General features: G+C 41.3%; 1 long non-coding RNA gene across 1 annotated transcript; it reads right to left on the bottom strand.

Annotated features, from left to right (window-relative positions):
* Positions 1–109: 109 nt before the first annotated feature.
* Positions 110–20,339, bottom strand: LOC128087880 (uncharacterized). The gene is made up of 2 exons (XR_008210052.1): positions 19,777–20,339; positions 110–648 (listed from the first exon to the last, which is right to left on the bottom strand). It is a non-coding gene; the product is annotated as an uncharacterized LOC128087880 (long non-coding RNA).
* Between the last annotated feature and the right edge of the window lie 776 nt (positions 20,340–21,115).

The raw sequence follows: 21,115 nt of genomic DNA, 5'->3' as shown, positions 1-21,115 counted from the left end.
CAACTGTCACAGAATGTCACAGAAAGAGAAACCACTGTTACAAAAAAAAGCTAAATGCCTGGTAAAGAACATACAGCAGCAATATGATCAAAAGAAAAGACTGAGTTAGTTGTTTCCTGCCAATCAACAGGTTTAATATGTGTTCTTATGCAATTAATATAGCTGTAGGGGTTTCAGCAGGTAATAAACATCAATCTAATAACAACAGGCTACTTCATCATTCAAAACTATTCAACACACAGTCTGAGCCATGGTTTATAGTGTCTAAAATGTGTATTCTCTGTGTTGTTTCATTCATTTTCAGGTACACACCCACTGCTTTACCTTGCAAAACAGTCCAGTATGTTAATTTCTTTCACCAAGGAACTTGGCTGATGTAAATTCATGATTTCATGAAGGTGTCAGCAATGCAGGATGAACACAATGAAAAGAAGAATTCTTTCTGGAGACTCAGTGGGGTGGAGGGAAGATGTTTCTGCTCCTTTTGTGAGCAATGTTTCTTTCCAAGCCATACGTTTCCAGGCCATTAGTGTTTCTTTTCCTTGCTTTCTAGGCCATAGTCTCATGACTGCTGCCCTCAGCAAAGACTGGCTGCCATTTACTGTGAGTCAGGCACTCCTGGAACATTTTGTGCTTCATTTAGCTCTTCTGTAAATGGAAATAAATGGAATTAAGTGGTTGTTTATCAAGATGTTTGTCCTTAAAAGAAATTGCCAGACTAACATCAAAGTTTGAAATTAAGCAGCCAAATAGGAGAAATGTTTTCACAAGTTTGAAATCTTAATCTGCATTAGAGTTTAAACCCAAATATCTGGTCTGTCTCCTACTCACCTCATCTCTCCCCTAGAATCTAGAAGCTTCAGACTCGGAGATACAGAATATCTGAGATACAGAAATCTTTAAAACTTTTTTTGGATATCTTTGGAGACATCCAAAGAGACAAATGATGTATCTGATGCCTGAACAATTGTTCAGGGGGCTTGTTATTAGTAATTTCTACTCTGACCTAGCAGAATTTTGAAAATGAATTGGAAAAAATCTAGAATTTCATTTCCTACCAATGGTTTTCCATGGGACAGCATTACCATGGGCTAGCCATAATTTCCTACAGGTAACTGCATGTTTTATTCCTTCTTGTCGAGAAGCAAAATGTTCCAGACTCAAGTACCTGACAGATTCCAGAAAGTCCATTCTATGAATCATATCTTGTAGTGTAGATTATAAAATCCAGTTTAGGAAGTGGCATTTTTCCTGATGATCTTCTGAGACAAGTGTTAGAAACACAAGCAAGTGTGAGAGAAGACTTTATTCACCATCACAGAAAAAAATAGAGCTGGAAATGGCTTTATATCAAATGGCACACATTAAATTTTATTTAACCTAGAATGAAATTTGAAGATGGTGAGAATATCAGAAAGTATTGGCTGAATGAACTGGAGGAACTTCTGGGAACTCTTAACATTATTGGCTGCCTAGTGCACAATACAGCCTCGTCTGTTCATGCAGTAACTTATCCCATTGCTATTGCTAAATCCCTAAAAAGGATAAACCTTTCTTGGGATGGTGAGGGAATAAGCAATGAATCAGAGATGCAAGCAGTAGGTATCCTATGATAATAACAGTAGTGTGGGTGAAAATACTCCCTGGACCACATCTTTATATAAATTAGATGTGGACTGTGTGGTGAAAAACACAGGTAGAATAGAATCATAGAATCACAGAATGGTTTGGGTTTGAAGAACCCAACTTAAAGAACATCTAGTTCCAATCTCACTGCCATGGGCAGGGCTGCCACTCCCTACATCGTATTGCCCAGAGCTTCATCCAAGCTAGCTTTGAATACCTCCAGGCACAGGGCATCCATAATTTCTCTGGGCAACCTGTTCCAGTGCCTCACCATTCCCTGAGTAAAGAATTTCCTCCTGACATCTAACCTAAATCTTCTCTCTTTTCGTTTAAAAACATTCTCCCTTGTCCTCTCACTATCAGATCATAGGAAAGGTCAGTTTCCCTTTTGTTTATAAGCTCTCTTTAAGTATTGGAAGGTTGCTATTAGGTCTCCCTGGAGCCTTCTCTAGGCTGAACAAGCAGCTCCTTTAGCTTTTCTTTGCAGGAGAGGTGCTGCAGCCCTTTGATCATCCTTGTGAGCCTCCTCTAAACTCATTCCAAATCCTTCTTGTGCTGGGGTCCTGGGATGGAGGCAGACGGGTCTTCATGAGTGCAGAGTAGAGGGGGACAATCACCTCCCTCTTCTTGCTGGCTATTCCACTTTTGATGCAGATAAGGATACTGTTGACCTTCCAGGCTGCAAGTGTGCTCTATTGACTCACATCCAGCTTTTCTTCCACCAGAAACCCTCCAAATCCTTCTGTGTAGGGCTGCTTTCAATGAGTTCTCCCAGTCAGTACACATACCGGGAATAGTCCAACCCAAGCGCAACACTTCACAATTGGCCTTGGGGAACCTCATTATGTTCTCAAGTTTTATGTTATGTTTTCAAGCTTTTCCAGGTCCCTTTGAATGGCATCCCTGCCTTCTGTTACATCAACTGCAGCACTCAGCTTGGTGTCATCAGCAAACTTGCTGAGGGTACACTTGTTTCACTGTCAAGGTTGTTGATAAAGATGTTGAAGAGCCCTGATTCCACGACAGACCTCTGAGGGATACCACTTGCTACTGGCCTCTGTTTGGATTTGGAGCCATTGACTGCAATTCTCCGGCTGCGGACATCCAGACTAATTCTTAATTTTCCCTAAGTCCAAACATTCCTGAGACATAATTTTGTGGAGTTCTGCTTGCCGGTAGCCAGACTGACAGAGTTACTAGAGAACAGTTTTATTTAAAAGGATAAACAAGTTTCTTCTCTCCAGGAAAACATCCTCCTCCACTTCCAGAGATTTACAACATATTGTGGAAAGTATAATCAGCAGAACTCTATTAAAAACATTTGTCTGAAGTTACTGAGCAATAAGATGCACAACATGGCAGGGAGGAGCTTTTAGTTCAGACTGATCAGATGGCCATGGCATAAGATAACACACCCAATCTGTATTTGGTTTCCTTATCAGTAAACTTCCCTGCAACTCAACTCCACATGAATGCAAAACTAAATCTGTAGAGACTCCGTTTTCAAATAGAATCTTCTAGGTCTATCCCAACTGAAAGCAACAGCAGAATCTCAAGTGACTTTAATTCACGGTGATTTCACCCTTTGTCTCCTCTCACTACATAGGCCATTGTAAATTAATTTGGTATTTCAAGTATCTCTTGCACCCAAAAATTGTTTTGCTTTCTGGAAGTGAAATGCTAAACTTAGGCTAACCATTTAATCATATGTTTCCAATGCATTCCACCTGAGCACTGTCAAGGCAAGCTTTCCTTCTAATTACAAAGATGAGCTGAAGACCCAGTGATTAAAATAAGATCAGCTCTTCCTTAAATACTGTTGTACTTCAGGAGTGATCAAAGCCAGTAGTTGTTTCCAGAGGTATATTTGCTTACAGCAGATGAGCTTCTCAAGTGAGGAATAGTAAGCCCTATTTTTCTTGCTCAGGTTCAGTCTACTGGGCAACCCTTCTATTAAAAACCTCTGCCTTCCTTTCACACTAAGGAGGGACTCAGGAAGGCTGAAGGATTTGCCTAAATGCCCCAGGGTAGATTGCATTCTGTCTATAATTTTGTTGTCAGAATAATGCATGTTTTTGTTTTTTGTTTTTTTTTTTTAAAATAAGGAAAGGAGATCTCTGTGTTATGATCAGTTAACATGTGTAAAGCACTTTCAAATCCATGGTGAAATAATGTGAAACTACCTACATACATACACGCAGGTGCATACATGTTTATAAAGTGTTTTTTCTTTCCTCCCAATTCTTGCTTCTCTGTGAAGCATCAGCATAGCGTCTCAGAATGAAACTACACCCAGAGTAATTTATTGGATTTGCTGGAAGAACTGCAGTAAACCTGCTAAGAATTACCACTTCGTTTGGGAGGAGCTTGAAAAAAGCTCAAAGTCCAATTGCTGCTCAGGGCACTGGGACAAGCTGTTGCCTCAGATGGAGAACAGCGCACAGCCCACTCTTCAGAATCTGGAAGAGGTGTGAAACAAGGTTCCCTCAGTCATGTCTAAGATATTTGCAGTAACAGAGGGAAATAGCCACTTTCAAGATGCCACGCTCTGTATCCGTTGACGGTAAACTTTAGGATCAACACTGTAACCTACAGTATAGCTTTCCTGTGTGCCAACACGAATACATTTTCTTGCCAACTGCAAAAGAGGGCAGCAAAGTCTGTTTCCAAAGCAAAATGCTGACAGAGAAGCTGCTCATTTAAATATCTATAAAAATGTGGGTTATTTATTGCTTCTGATTCACCATAAGAACATCCAGGGCATATCTGCTCTGTAGGCCACTGAAGCATAATGTCACAGGTTGTTTTTCCGTGGTAATAAGTGATGACTGTTTGGAGATATCCCATGATGGAGTCATTTTAAATAAGAATGTTCAGCTAATCATGTTCAGATCTGACGTGGATGCTCTTAGCCATCCAAAACAAATGGTGGGCTTGAACCATTTCTTGTGGCCAGGAGACTATGAACTCACTTTGACTCAGTACAGGTGTTGAAATCACTACAGGATTATCCCTGGAGGTGGGTAATCCTTTAAAGGTTCAGAGCTTTGGGTTAGATAAAGATCTAAACAGTTGGACGTTTATCTGAAACCTTATCTCAATAATCTTAAGTCCTGGAGGCTGAACACCCATCAGCTGCACATCTAGGAGTAAAACAGTAGCAGGGCCTCTTGTTTCTACAGACTTAAAGCCTGATCTTGACATCTCTGAATAAACAAAACCTTGCATTGATATCAACCCACCTTTGAGTTGGAGCACTGCTAACAGGAAGTTCCCTGTCAAATAAAGGTGATAGCAAACATTGTCTGATGGAGGAAAAATGATGTTTTTATCAAAAAATATAGCTTTTTTTTTTTTTTTTTTCTTTCCTCATATACAAATCATGCATCTTCCTTGGAAAACTGCTTTTTTTTTTTTCAGTGAAAGGCTGCCCACATGTGAAAATTGGCAAAATAGCTTTGGTTGAAAAGCAGAATATTTCAGCACCTTGACCCACTTGAAAAAATGGGATCTTCCTAATGAACTGCTATGCTTTTAAACCGATAATAACATTTTACCTCAGATGACTCAGGTTTCCTTCTCCTTTCTGTCCTTCATTCCCCAGAACGTCAGATGACTGCTACTCAGGTGTGGTCTGTCATGAAAGACATAAAGACTGGGAGTGTTAAATGTATGCTGTACTTTGCAACACTACATTATGCCATTGCAGAGATAATTTGATTTTCTACTGTGGTACATCAGGTGTTTCATTTTTTCACCGTTTCACACCTTTCTTGCATTTCAATGAATGTAAGAACAGTTGTTCTACCTGATGAAAAATCAACGCGTGGATGCTAAAATTTGTGTAACTCTGTAAATTGTTGTGGGGAAGGGAATTTAAGAAATTATTCCCTTTCCTTCACTGTCATTTGTACAGTGAATGGTCTTCTTCCTTATTCTGCTGTGGGATGTGTCCCATTTCCACCTGGGCCTGAAGTGACAGGGCAAATGGCAATGGGCAGAGCTCCTTCCTCTATCACAACCTCAGTCCTTACCTCAGATGGCCCTCTAGACTCTGGGCTTTCCTATTTAGCATTCTCTTACCTTAAGGAGCATTCCAAAGCTAAACTAAAAAAATCTCACCAAGTAATCGATGTAATATGCAAACAGGAGGCAGAAAAAATCAGGACTGTGCCTCTGCTTGGGAATGCACATAAGCACTTTATCAAGGTCTAGGCCATGTGTCTATGCTGCTGTTTGCAAGCTGAGCCTTTTCCACATTTGGATCACCTTAGGTGGAGAATTAGCATTGTTTTGCAACATTTTAGAGGCTGGGAAGAAAATTCTTTCCCCTTCCTTTTCCCCTTCCTTTTCCCCATGCTGTGCCAGTTACAGCCCACAGTTAGCAGGGTAATTCTGCTCAGTCCTGCTTCTCTGGGACCTTTTGCATAGCTGCTGCTTCGCTCATGTAACAACACTCTTGCTTTGAGAAGGAAAGAAATGCACTTTTTTGTTTGTTTTGGCACTCTCAGTAGGGCCATGAGATTAATGGCCTTTAATTAAAGACATGCTAGTAGGATTCTTCTTTGATATGGCAATGTAAAGTTGATACCTGTAGACAAAATGCTGTTCGGAATTTAACAGAGTAATATTTTCACTTATCCACAGTGCAGTTGGTTTTTGACGTTAAAAAGTGCTTGTGTGAGAATGGGGGGAATTATTTACTCCAAATTATTATATTCTGTAGCTCAAGAGAATCCTACTTCCACTTCTGTGGCAGAAAATTATTGTCATTCTCATGGCGTTTTTCAAGCATCGTTGTGCTTTGGATGACATACTCTTTGTCAAGCTTCCTGTTTAAGCAATATTCTTGTTTCCTCTCGTTAACTGCTTTTAATACCTACAGCTGTTCTTTCTCATTAGTGTTCTATACTTCCAACAAAAACGCTCATCTAGCTCATGCAGAAAGACAGTCAGTCCTTTCTGTCTGAATAACAGTCTTGCCACTGAACTGGTCAGGAAAATATTTGCATTTTATCAAATACATTTGCTGCTGGGTGCTGTTGCTCTGAATACCCTGTCCCTTGCAGGGGCCACCTGAAAAGGAGGCCTTATTTTCAGAGATGGGAGGTAGGGGGTTGCTGCAGCGTGTGGGGGAGAGAGGAAAAGGAGAACCAAGCGAGACACAACGCGCCTTGTTGGCTCATGGGCTGAATACAAAGGCAGGGTTTGCCCACCTGTTCCCTGTGAGCACTGGTTTCTCCCATCAGAGCCTGTGTGGGATGCAGCAAGTGGGGTTTGCCCCAGGGGGAGTGTGCACCACCCCTCAGAGGCATGCATAACACAACTCCAACACAGTGCACTCCTCTCTCCCTTCTCTTGTTCACCCTCTGTGCTTTGGGGGAAATTCTTGCGGGATGCTTTCTCTTATTCATTTAATCCCCTCTCATCTTTAAATTCCATTAAATTAGGCCTTATGAAAGCTTCCAGTGATTTATTAATCAACAATTGTTTTCACAGAGCTAATTTTTGCTTGCAGCCAGTGTTCTCCAGCTATGTCGACACCTGGAATTTTTGGCTGAGGATCCTCACCACTGGTGAGTGGCAATAGGTTTTGCCTATTACCACAGAAGTGCTGACTAAGTTCCAGTAAGTTTTAGCCACCCAGATCTACTGAAGACTATTTAATTGCACTCATCCCACTGAAGGTGTCATTTAAAGCTTAGTTAGTCACTAGACAGCAGGGAGTATCCATTGTCTCTGGTTACGAGTAGGCATGAATTATTCTAGAGCAGCTCAGTAGTAGAGAGGTGCTGCTCTGGAGCTCCGTAGAGAGGACTTGGGCTTATTTTTCTGAGAAACTTGCAATGAATGTCTAAAAACTCCACAGAGTGAACTCATGTGCACCAGTTTGCTGTAGATATTCGCTTTTACATCTCACCATTCATACGCAAGCAATAAACACGAGTAACAGATGCCAAACAACAAGATGTTGTTGCTTTCCGCAAACAACACTGCCAGCTCACATACTTCCTACGGATTTTTTAAAGATGACACATTTCCCAGTTAAGTTAAAAAGTAATAGTAGTAGAATGGCTGGGCTGTAGTTATTTCCCTGCTAAGATGTGATGAGAATTGCTCAGCTGTGTGTCACAGCAGCAAGCAGCCTTGCAAGCTACACCTCACCTGATGGAAATTTAGGTGACCCAGGTGTTAAGCAGAGCATCATCTACCACTTCCCAAGCAGCCAAAGATTCAGTAACATTAGCGATAGAGCTATTGCTTTATTTTTGCATTTTAGTGATCCTTGTTTCCTCATTTCAGAGAGGAAAGCACATTTTCTAAAACTAATTTATGTAAATGAAGGTAGGTAAGAGGTGCATTCCCAGGTAGGAAACACAGCAGAGGATGCTGTGGAGGGAAGTGGAAGCACAGTGGGCAAGTGGATGGAAGAGTGTCAGAGCCAGTAAGAAGGAGCTGTTAACCAGTTAGAGAAAGTTTTTTAGTTCTGCATTTTAAGCAATAGAGCAATTTGTATGAGTAGGAATCCCAGCCAGGCTGATGCTATTCAAAGTATTCCATCTTCCCTCAAATGGAAAAAAAAAAAAAAACAGTATTTTTTTTCTGCTATGTCAAGACAAGCAAAAAAGCATTTAAGCCAGCAAACATGCCTGCAATGCAGCCCAGCCTAAAGGCAACAACATGTGGATGGTTTAATAATGCTACCCTAACAAGCTTAATTTCTGTCCTTAAAATAATTTGCGTGATTGGACCTTTGGGTGAAACATACATTATAGAAACACATTATTTCCTAAATTATAAATTCTTTGGGGCAGGAGCTCTGCATTCCCACAGGCTCTTGTTTGCAGAAGCCCTATCTGCACCCTCCCCCTGCTACACATCCCCAGAAATGAGTACCTGCCTTTGTCTTGGCCCACACTTGACAAAAGGCAACAGTCTGTATTTCAGCTGTTTAAAAATGCTTTGGTTTTTACTGCTGAAGACAGATTCTTGCAGTTCTTTTACTGACACATTATATGCATATACCAAATATCAGCCAGAGAGCAAGCCCTGACTCAGAAAGTGTATGCTACAGCGTCGCCAGGTTTAGCAGACAATAAGAGGCTGCCAGAAAGCAGGATTAACTCTCAGGCTAGGTAAAAAGGAGGGATTAAGTGAAATCCACTGCTATTACTACATGATCTGTGAACATGAATGTGGAACAAAACATTACATGCTAACCTAAGAAACTAAATGGATGCAGAATCTTATGGGGAAACTGCTCAGCATCACCGGACAAGGTGAGCTGTGTAGCACCCTCGACTCTTGAAAATCATATTGCTGTTATCATTAAGGGAACCATTTCGCTTTTTTTTTTCTTTTTTTTTTGTCCCCAGAGCCTACATGGTGCTGCACTGCTGCAGAAACCTTAATCCCATAGGTTACTCAAGGCAGTTCCAGTTTCAGAGTTTGAAATACTACTGGATTTTTCCGTGTGAGGGAAGACCACCACTAGCTGACCAGGGCAAGGAGCCTAAAGACCACCTGGATTACTTCCTTCATCTGTTAGTGAATTAGGCATTTGATCAGAAAAGCCACAGACCCTGCATTGCAGAAACTCATGGAAGAGGCACAACTGGCCATGCTTGCTTTTCCCAGGTTGCCAGGTCACCTTACAGTAGACCTGTTGACAGTTGCCAGTTGACCTGGTGACAGTTCTACAGCACTACTGCCAACCAATGGCAGTGCACTGGTGAACTTGGAGTCATTTTTCTGGTTCAGGAGTGAGGTCTCCTAAAGCTCCTTGGTGATCTCCACCCTAATGCCTGCAAAGGTTCTGGAAGTCATAGGGCTCAGTTCACTCGAATGGCAAGCAGTTTGGTTTTCTCTCGGATCTCTTGCTACCAACTACTTAAAAAAAAAACAAAAAAAAACACAACCCCCCCCCCCCTACAATTCAGCTCTTATCTGCTGAACTCGGCATATGCGAATTTTGTTTCCTGTTATTGCAGCAACAGTAGGATGGAGAAATGCTCTTGATTTCCTTTTTCAGAAAAGTTTTCTTTTCTAAACAATTGGTATTAAGCAGAACAAAACAACCAAGCAACAGCCTGCTTATTTCACAGATTTCCAGTAATGTTAGAGCTCTGTACATTGTTTCAGCTCTTGCCAAGATGAAATTTGGTTACATTACTGTTAATCAGTGTTATATTTGTCTAAGAGACTTCCACTACAGACTTTCTGGATCTTTAGAGACTGGCCCTGCTCTCAATTGGAAGAGTGGGCTCTCAGCATTAGTGCTAAGAGCTTCTGTAGGGTTTTCATCAGGCTTCTACAAAAACAGTTGTGATCATAATGTGCTTGTTCACATGGGTATGCATCTGTACTTGCCAGCAGAGGTACAGGTGTGGCCTTCTCTAGTAGCTCTTGAACCCTCTGACCAATCTCAACCAGCCTGACAGAAGGGCATAGGTTACAAGGATTGTTAAGGTCTTGCAATTAGCGAACAGGAGGCAGACTACAGAAAATGGCCACTCAAGGGAAAGAGTGCAGGGTGACCATCCAACAAAGCGCATGTGAACAAGCAAGAAAAGCCACATTCAGGGCTTGCCATGAGCTGCTTGCTCATTGGCAGTTTGTAGCAAGGCCAAACACCTTTTCTGAATGACTGGAGCAGGCTGAAGCAGGACAAACTAGTAGTACAATCAAAAGCAATGTAATCAGCATCAACATGCTTGCTCATATACCTATTTGGATGGTTAGGAATTGGATTATCCTGTAAGACCATAAGAGCACAATCTATATTGTGCCCGTGTAACGCATTAGCCAATATAAGTTTGGTTAAGGAAGTCGTGTTAATTCAAGGATCTTACAACTAATGGTTGTGAAAAAGGTTCCAGTCTTGTCTTTGATGAATCCCTCTGTGCCATATACTAGATATTCATTGATTTCTGGGGGAACATAAAGCGCTTGTTTATCCACAAAAGCCCCAAGCAACTCAAGGGTGTTTTCTTGCTGCATGATTTTAATTAGGACAGATGAGATCAGTGGAGGCAGTAAAGAAACACCCCCTGAAACACCCCCTCCTTACACAGCAGAGACTCTTCAGGCAGTCCCAGTCTTGTGTCTCCTGAAGCCTTTGGAAGAGAGTACAATTTCCATATCTTCCCATAGTGCCTAAATTACAGCTCACCTTCCTGGACCATGAGCTGTTACAAGACTGGAGAATGGAGGAGTGGAGATTAAATCTAAAAATGACCACTGACACCATGCACAATATGCCTGAACCAGCTCTTTTTTTCCCTTTTGGAATCTGGATCAGATTGCACTTTCTGCAGCTGGAAGTCAATGAGAGGCAGGCCCCAAAGTGATGCTGCCCACAACAGCCTGGTCTTCAAGGCAAGTCTATGAATTATTGGAGCACTAACTAACATTGTGACAGATACTGTAATCAGTATCTTTTCTACAATAAAACAATTTACACATTTCATGGTGCGCTCATCAAAATCAACTTTTCAGCTAGAATCTTATCAGTAGAATATAAAGCAGCTGGTTTGTTTATGTTTTTCATTGTTCATTTCAAGGAATTCTCCATTTGTTTCTTACAAATTAATATCTTGCATCACGTCTTACTCTGATGGCTTATTTTACATTTGAGGAATGCAAAACAATTGCACAATAAATCACAGGAGGAATGTACATGAGGGTTATTTGTCATGCTTATAAATAAATGAACTTTAGCAATAGCTGATAAACAGAAGATTATGGACAATTCCAGCATGGTTTCAAAAAAGATCAGAACATGACTTAAGTCCTTAATTAGCAAGCTTCTTTATATTGTTCCATAACCTGGAAACACTGTAAGAGAAGTGGCCAACTTCTCATGCAAGCTGGCAGTTGGCCACCAGGAATAAGCTATAAAGCCCTATTTGTTCTGTGCCTCTCAGCTCTGACACAAATGGAGGCATTCAGCACCTATGAAAATAGGTAAATCTAGGAAGAAATATCATCCTACAGGTGCTTAGATCTTAAAAACTCAGCTTTGGCTACTAAGATTGAACTAGAGAATCAAATTTGGCCCTGAGTGTTCTTTCATGGCTGAAAGATGGAGGACATTTTGATCTGCATTGAAAACTCTTCTGATGAACTGTTTGCATGCTCAACTCTAGTGTACCTTTGTCATTTAGCACAATGCAGTTAAATGTCCCACTGAACAGGATTATCTATTTCTTTCAATGCTTCCTGAACCAAAGATGGAGCAAGAAGGTTTATCTAGCCTTCAATTTGCCAGTGGAAATATTTGAGAGGCTCAGATTTTTATGGGCTAAGATTGTTTTTATTAGAACTTGTCATAGCCATGAAAATTGTACTTAAAACTTAAGTGTCTTAAAACTTAAGCAGACCTCAGTTCTGTGGTATAAGCATATTCCCAATTACTGCTGCTTTCACTTATGGAAGTTTAAACTAGACCCCTTTGAAATTCTAGATTTGGTCCAGCTCAGAGAGAAAGGAAAAGGATAAAAGGATAGCTTTCACTAGAAAGGCCTATTTCTTCAAAATACGTCTGAGACCATGTGCATCTTTCTGAGTTCAGTTCAGGACCAAGACTTGGGAACATGGCATATTAATACAATTTCAGAAATGGAAACATACATATTTTTGATGATGGGAGGAGCAGTAATTTCAATATACCAATCTTAGTAGCAGATTTCTGAAGTGTAATTACCAGCAGTTTCAAAGTAGCCACCATTATGATAACAGGATGCAATTAATTCAGATAAATCTTTATCCGTCGAGATAAAGTGCAACAGAAGGCAAAGAAAAGCACTTGGATATGCGTGCCTTTGTGTCAATAGCTTTGCCATAACAAATAGAGCTAGCATTGCTCTTCAGACTCTGGTATCCGCATTGCTGCTGTCTGCCAAAAATGCTTGTGAGCAGTACACTGCTCTTATTGTCTATTGTTATTATCTAGACGTCTATCTTGGGAACAGCTGAAGAGTCCTTCAGTTCTGTGTCAGAGGGTGTGGTGCGATGCTGGGGTTGGGCTGACAGAAGCTCTGCAGGAGAGTGGGTCCACACCAGCCCACCTCCCCTCCCTGCTGGCACATGGCTGATATGCCGATAAGGCAGTTCAAGCCAGCAGGAAACTAACTCAGGGAGGAGGAAAACAGCCCATGGCCGGGGCAGAGGGCTGAACAATCTATGCAAACAGGCACGTGTTGGAGCTGGTGCAGGGACGGGGAGGGATGGGGACAGACATCCTCCGCAGGGTGCGACTCTGGCCTCGCTCGGCTGTCTGACACACCCTCAGCTTCTAGGAACAGGAATATGACAACAGCTTCTTTATGTTTTGTCCTCCAGTCTTTGGAAGTACAGTATGTATGGGCATTGGTGTACCATGCACAAGGAGAATATCAAGCTTGGAGCTCAAAGACATCAGATGATTAAATTTGCCAGAAGATGGTACTATTATAGCTTCAGAAGCAGACGAATCCAGATCCAGAATCAGCTGTTTTCCTCCTTTTTTCTTATCCATTACATTGAATAATTTGCTGAACAGAAGATACTTTCAGAGATCAACACTGAGCCATGAACTTGAGCCACAGTCACTCCTAATACCCAATCAGTAGCACTAACAGCAAGCTACAACACCCATTGCAAACTCTGAATGCTGAAGAGACCAAGTAGTCAAAGTCTGCACATTTGCTCCAAGTCTTTGCTTGGCATGCATGTTCACCTCAAAGGGTGAGGTGATCTCTCCCATTTGCTGTGGGAGAGATTAGAACAGACCAAGGTACAGGGCTGCAGGAGCTTGCCTGGTACAAGTGTGCTTCAGGTCTCCCAGACATCCTCATATAGCAGGAGTGGCCTTGCACCTCCAGACAGCCATTAGCCCCGTGCCAGACTCTTCAGGAGAAAGCTTCCAAGGAGCACTCCCACGGCCACTTTTGTACAGACAGGCAAGTATGAAAACTATGAGCCCAAGGGGGTTTCCTGATCCATAGAGTGGCTTAGATTAAAAGCATCCTTTGAAAATAATCTGGTTTAACCCACTACCTTGTGAGCAGAGACATCTTTTAGTAGGTCAAGTTGCTCAAAGTCCCATCCAATGAGACTGAGTATTTCTGGAGATGGAACATTCACATTTCCTCTGGACAACCTGTTCCAGTGTCTGACCACCCTCACGGTGTAGCCTTTCATCCTTACATCTAATCTAAATGCACCCTCTTTCAATTCAAAACCACTGACACGTCCTGTCACTTCAGGCCTTGGTAAAGGGTGTATCCATCTGTCTGATATGTTCTCCTTGTATATTGGAAATCTGCTCTCAGCTCTCCCCAGAGACTTCCCTTTTTTTTATTGGCCCTCCTCTGGACCTGCTCCAACAGCTCCATGTCCTTTTTGTTGTTAGAGTTCCCAGACCTGGATGCAGTACTGCAGATCGGGGCATCACACAAGTGGAGCAGAGGGGGAAGTCACCTCCCTTGTCCTACTGGTCACACTGCTTTGATACAGCCCAGGATATGGTTAGCTTTCCAGGCTGCAAGTGTACACTTGCTCGTGTCCAATTTTTAATACACCAGTACCCTAGTCCTTCTCTGTAGAGCTACTCTCAATCCATGACACAGTCTATGACTGGGAGTTGTCCCAGCCCAGGTGTAGGACCTTGCACTTTGCCTTGTTGAAACATGGCAACATGCCAAACAACTGCTCCCAGTCCTTTTCAGGGAAGATTTGCAGAGCAAGACGCAGCTTGGTGGAGAGGAAAGCCTCTGTGCTGCTGAAATAACACAGGCAGGTGCAGATCATGCCACTGCAGAACACCTGGCAATTGTCAAAATAGCAGAAACTAGTCAATTAGTGTTGATAGTTCATTACAGAACATGTTTTACTTTATGACTATTAAATCTTTAATCCTCTACTAGCATATTTTTCTCTCCCTTCACATAAACAGCTTCTGGTTCCCAGGAATGAAGCAGGGTTTTTTCATACAGTCAACCACAGCCCAGAAGAGCCACTGAAAAGAGAGTAAGCACTGAGGCATCCTCTTTGCTTTGTTGTTCCTCTCATTTTCTCTTGATAGATCTTGAATTTTCATTACCAGCAGGCTCCAAAAGTGTCTGTGGAAATAAAGGAAAGAGCCTGGGAGGCAGGGGGAATTCTTAGGGTTGGGTATGGATTACAGGCACCTTCTCCCTCCTGCCTCCATCAGTGACACGTCATGGTGGTAAACAGAGCCTTCCCCAGGGAAGTGTTACTCAGTGCAGCCCAAGGCTATTCCTCACAGCACCATCCATCCAGGCTGCACATTGCTGGGCTGCTTCATGCAGGGAAGGTTCTGAGCACTTAACATCCACATCCTCACAAGAAAGCTTAGCAGGAAATATGCACATAAATAACAAATACATAAAGATTTGGCTTTGCACCCTGCAGATTGCAATGCTTTCCTCCAGACAGTCAATGTAGTACCCTGAAATCTCATCTTGCAAGGCCTTGGTGTATTGAGGTAACAGAGAAGTCTGCAAAGAGCAATCCTGTATCTATAGTCCTGAGGAGATACTTATGCTGAGGATTGGTAGTTGTTCATTCTTTGCATGCAGTTTTCTTTATTTACAGGACGTTCCTAGAGAGCATAGTAACACAGGCTAAATTGGACCATCCAAGTGTTCTGCTACTGTTTCTGCAAATCCTGTTGTAGTGCAAGGATAATAGATTGGTTCCTCACACATCACAGCATCACTAAAAACAGAAACAAAGGCTCATCCATCGGTGAGGTTGTTTCAGTTGTCTCAGCAACATCAGAAAGACCCGCTCCTGGATCCAGCTATTAGCCAAGGTACTTGCACATTCAAACGTTCAAATCCAATGTACTGTGTCTTGTTTTTCACATTACTGCTGCCCATTTACCGTTGTTTGGGTCAGAGTAACAATTACAAGAGGGAAGGAAGACTTCTTGTCTCAGAGGACATACTAGGTTTTCTGTAGCAGAAGAAACTATAGCAGAACAGCCTTTTACATTGAGAGCTAGATGTTTGTCCTTCTAGGCACATGCCAGGTGATTCATGCGTATCATTATGGGAACACCTAGCAACTTCAGAATGGGATTAAGTGATATTGCATATCCTCCTGTATACATTAAACTATGATTAATCACTAAACTTGTACATAACACTTTCTAACTCTTGTACTTTCCCCTCCAAAGCACTTTGTTGCAGGAGGTGCCAGAAACCAGCCAGAATATCAGCACAAGTTTCTAGGCCTCATATTTGTGTGTATGCAGTAAACATAACTCCTTGTGGTTTCTTCTTTGCTGCATAAAGAGCAAAAGACTTGAAATATGTGACTAATTACAATGTTTTGCAGAACTTGAAATTTGCTTCATCAGATGGACAGAGATCACAGTCAGGGAAAGCACAAAGTGAAATGGGGACTTCACGCTTTGTTATGTGCTCTGCTCCAGGAAGGACAACAAGCCCTGCCATCAGTGGTGCAGAAAAACAAATCTTTTTACCTACCTTTAACCTAGGAGTTTGTTTGCCTTGGGTTTATCTCTGACTGAAAAACTCAACAGGTGGGTTTGTCCACCTACTCGTTAGCTATACCTTCCTGTGCAAAGACCCATCTTCCTCCATCACACTCCACACAGTATTAGCAGCGTCACAGTCAGAAAACAGCAGTATCTCAGCTATCAACCTCACAAAGTTAATGCTTGTAGAATTCAGGCTTAATACAAATAGCCTGTACATTCTTCACCCAGCAAGATTTGTGAAAGCAGGCTTGAAAGAAATACACGTTGGCTACAACGGCCTGTTTAAAATCCAAATTAAAGTGAGTACTCAGAGAAAATATTTTGTAGCATACACCCAAATTTATGACACAACAACAATAATAGTAATACCACCTAACTTTCATCAGTAGATCTCAAAAGCATTTTACGAAGAGATTAAGCATCCTTACAGCAGCTACTTTGCAATAGGCACGTTCAGCTGCTGACAATATTTAAATTACTGAAACAGATTAAGTGATATTATTAACTAATCACCTGCCAAGCCTTTCACATCAAGTTGCTACCTGGAGCAAAATATCATGCTTAATTTTGGAACAATTGAAGTTACGGTTTATAAGGGCAACTGCAAGCATAAACAGTAAGTCTGACAGCACAAATGAGTCTGCATGGCCTCATTTCAGTTTTGCCAGCTGTACATACAGCATCTTTTCAGTCATACAGATGGTCTTCTGCAGAAGTCAGCAGAGATGCAGGGAATGGAAGCATCTTGGGGAAAAACCTATGCTTTGAATCATCTTCAGAAAGATAATCTGAATGAATCTGTCCAGTAATGACAAGTTTAAATTAACAGAACCTGAATACCTCAGTGCTGGCAGGGGAAATAGTGCTTCAGTGGATTTGCCTGATGGAGATGGGAAGACATAGGCCTACTCACAAGATGAAAAGCTACTTTCTTCTTCCATACTGTTGCCGAATTTTGTTATGGTGCAATATCAGGCTATACTAGGTGGTAGATAGTGCATTAGATATGCACAGTGGGTGGTAGATGTATATTAAGATACTGTGTGAAGCAATAACGTTTCCTAAACTTTCTCTTTCTTCTACCTAGCACACAATGTAAAAAGAATGAAAACTACCCACAGGTTAGTGATGGGTAGATTTGAAAGGTCTGTATGCACTTGGAGATGTTTTGACTACGTAGCAAGTAAATAGTCTTACTGGCTGTCATGGTCCTACTAAGTCATACAATGTTTATGGACTTATATTTCATTTAAAAAAAAATTAAATATTATTTTTAAAGTGTTAATTATACAAAACAAAAATAAAATACGTTTTACCCTCGCAGTGATGCAAAGCTTAAAAATATGGCCAAGGTATGTTTTTAAAAGCTCAGAGCCTAAGGGATATATAAAATGTCTCAAGCTGCCTTCAAAAGGATAAAATACAGCCTGCAGTATCTAAAGCTTTCAGTATAGTGTACCTACTTCTTCTTTGAGATGATCAAGTGTTCAAGATCACAAAATTTGGATGTTCCAAAAACTAGGGCAGTCCTCTACTGAGACTCCAAGAAGCAGAGGGAGGCGTTGTAGGACAGGTTACTCCACGACTAACTCAGTTTGGTGGCAGAAACCATGCAATGCCAATAGATATTTTGCACCTGGACAAGAGAAAACCAGTCATAAAATAAAATAATTGATGGAACGAAAGGCAACCTACAAAACACAGACTCTAGGATGCCTCTGTCACAGAATGGACTTGACTTCACATAGTTATTGCAGGTGTATTTGTGACAAGTCTTTATTTTGAAATGACTTTAGATCATTTAGATGAGAATATAGGTATGCAACAGGCATCTTTGAGATAGAGGAAGCTGACTGCAGAGCAGTATAATGCTTCCCCACTTCCAATTCCTATATTGCAATTAAAAAAAAGAGCAAAGAAACTTGGTTTTTAAAGTTCATGGATCTTTCCCTTCTTGCAGCTCACGTTTTGTCAAATCTTGCAAAACAGTTGCAGCAGTTTTCACATGAGCCCATTGCAGTGGAATCAGGTTATACTCTGTTTTCCCTCATACCTCAGCTGTAGGTGGGGCCTTTGTGTAAGTGCCAGGACGAGTCAAGCAATGACTGTCAGGTAACCTCAGAATGTAATTAAAATGAACACTGAAATAAAACATATCTGAACAAGAAGTTTTAAAAGCTTAAGAGTGACGGCAGTTGCCAGCAAGCTAGATTTTAACAGAGGAGTAAAAATCTCACCACAATAGACAGGAAGATGATGATATTCTAGAAAACAACTTTGGGTTTAACCGTATAGCAGAATGTTACGAGGGATTGTCCTTACATCTTGAAGTTCTCTTATGGTCCCTAAAACACACAGCATGCAAAGCTTTGCTCAGGGAAACCTGCATTTTCAATTTAGCAGGAACCAAATAACTGCACCAGATCTTTGTAAAACAGAGATGACTGCACACATCAGCTTCTGCATGCAGGCACCTGCCTGCGGGCCTGTAAGTGAGATTGTAAAGAGGGCCATGACACATGTTAGTACAAGGCTACCAGCAATCATTTCCATTAACAGAACACTACGATAACTGCTATATCTGCAACTCCCATTCTTGGACACATCTCCTCAGTTTTCCATTCACAGCTCAAGAAAAGCAACTCTACCATCTTCATCCCAGCCCACGCCAACTAAAACACCTTGGTCGCTAGAGATGCACCACCAACTTTTTTGATACATCAGGGACTGAGGCAAGGCTTTCCTATTCCTAAGAGGCACAGCACACAGCCTCTAAGGGAGCTGTGAGGCATCACTTGCTTCCAATGTGTCCCACCACAAGCTAGTCTACCCTACACTTCCAGGCAGAGCTGCTCTCTGTAAACACTGCTAGTTAGTCTATTACCAGAGGCTGTAACCAGAGATACCTACCAGCAGACATGCTTATATGGAGTCTTTAGTGCAGAATGACACAAGTCCCCTGTGCTGAGTGCTAAAGACTCCCACAGGGGCTAAATTTGCTACTCCTAGTCATTATTTTGCAGTTGAACTTAAACATGCACTTGGTAATTCCCAGCCTACCTAATTGATTTTACTTTGCCCTCTTCTAGAATATTTTGATAAATTGCTGGATTCTGCAGTGGGATTCTTCTTTGGATTTTACCACAGTTATTTTCTTTGCAACTTCTTTGTCTGCAGCTCATTCAGAAGCGTGTAATTCTAATGTTTGACATTTAACCATCAAAATATTTAAATCAGAAGCCTGGGACCAATGGCATGTTTGTGTTTCCCAGGACATCAGCCTAAGTCTTGCCCTAATATTACTGCATGATCATAATATGCTTTAACATTTAGATACCATCCTCCATGTCAGAGGATTTCCATACCCCTACTGGAAGGAGACAATTTAATTATAAGCATTTTTAGAACAGGACTCCCTCCCTGTTTGATGCACAAAAGTACAATGACTTGCCTTTGCGTCAGGCTGATAGCAGAGCTAAAAGAAGAGCTCTGATTTCATGTCTCCAATCTAGCATCCTGGCTAAAAGAAGCACCAGTTAGTTGTATCCTAATACCTCTGCATATAACATTTACTTTACTGGTTTCTATTTTCCAACAAAATCAGACTGGGCTATTTTTGGCTAATACACAATACTTACTTAGGATCCTCTGACGTGGTGTCCACTTCTGCCTGTGGACTCAGATTCAACGAGAGTACACACTCAGTGCAGATGCATACAAACAAGTGGTTTTGGTGAAAAACGTCCCATTGCAGGATAAGTCCATTTTGCTAAGTGAAAGGCTGGGAAGCGATCTGTCTTTCTAGGTCTGATTTATTTCTATTACCACATGTTATCTCAAAGAAGAAAAAGCCAAATGCTTAGTGAAGTCGTCCTCTTCAGCGTTTATTGCAGAGCTGCTTCTGCCACACTGGCTTCACATCTTGAGTTCTTGTATGCAAAACAAAAGCAGTGGAACAGTCCAGCTTGATTGAAGCAGAAATTTTGCCCTCAGATCTGATCCTAATCCCTTTTGGGATCGCTTTAATGCTATCAAGGCTTCCATGTCAGCTTTCTCCAAAGAACAGCTTAGGGTGACCTCCAAATGCAGAAGCATGTCTGAAAATACAAGGAGGAAAAGAAGGAAACTCTGTAAAAGAAAAATTATCAGACATTTTGCTTTGATCTTACTGTATTGTTTTGATTTTTTTCTTTTCTTAAAGTTCAAGTATTTTCTAGCCTGTAGCTATGCTAGCAAAAGGAATGTGTTAACACGCCCTTCTGCTTGTTGATGATAACTATATTAAGATAGGCTTTAGATCAAAAAGCAGATGGAAAAACAGAGGTATAGTTTACAAACTTTATTAAGGAAGAAAAGTCTAACTTAAAGATACCTTGTAAACTTTTATCACTACTGTTAATTATTAAAGCATATGGACTAATTTTGCATCTGCTGTTGGAAGGAGTTGATAAGGGCACCTCTGAAGAACTGCAAGTATCTTGCCTGCCTATTGATTTTGACTTCACCACCCCCAGGTAGTTTGGTTTCTCTGTGCAATAAAGACAACCAGCTTGTAGTAAAATGCCAGGATGGGTCTGGCTTTGCATGCAAACAAAGCCCAAAGAGGAGCAATTTTTGCTGAGAATGTTTCTCACACCGAAAATGCTAATTTGCTGGTATAAGCTTTAAATTGGAGCTGTACAAAATCCAAAGAGAATTGCTGTGAGGTAAATGACATAAGGGGGTGCAGGAGTAAATAAATACCTTGGTTAGATGTATTCAAACACAGTAGGCAGTATTTTCGCCTCTCCTCCTCCTCCCTCCAGGAGACAGTGAGAGGCAAATTACATTACAAAGCTGTTAAGAACTGCAAATATTAAATGAATTACAAAAAAATCATTACAAGCAAGCTTTATCTTCCTCAAGCAGAAAGGAGACTGAGAACCTCTCAGTTCATTTAGTGAAATGGCTTGCTTGGTGCTGAGCCTTGCCAGCCCT

Source organism: Tympanuchus pallidicinctus, unplaced genomic scaffold, assembly GCF_026119805.1.
Source record: "Tympanuchus pallidicinctus isolate F22 unplaced genomic scaffold, pur_lepc_1.0 scaffold31, whole genome shotgun sequence".
Classification (NCBI taxonomy): Eukaryota; Metazoa; Chordata; class Aves; order Galliformes; family Phasianidae; genus Tympanuchus; species Tympanuchus pallidicinctus.
The sequence above is the reverse complement of the archived record's forward strand: the minus strand, read 5'-3'. Positions and strand labels throughout refer to the sequence as shown.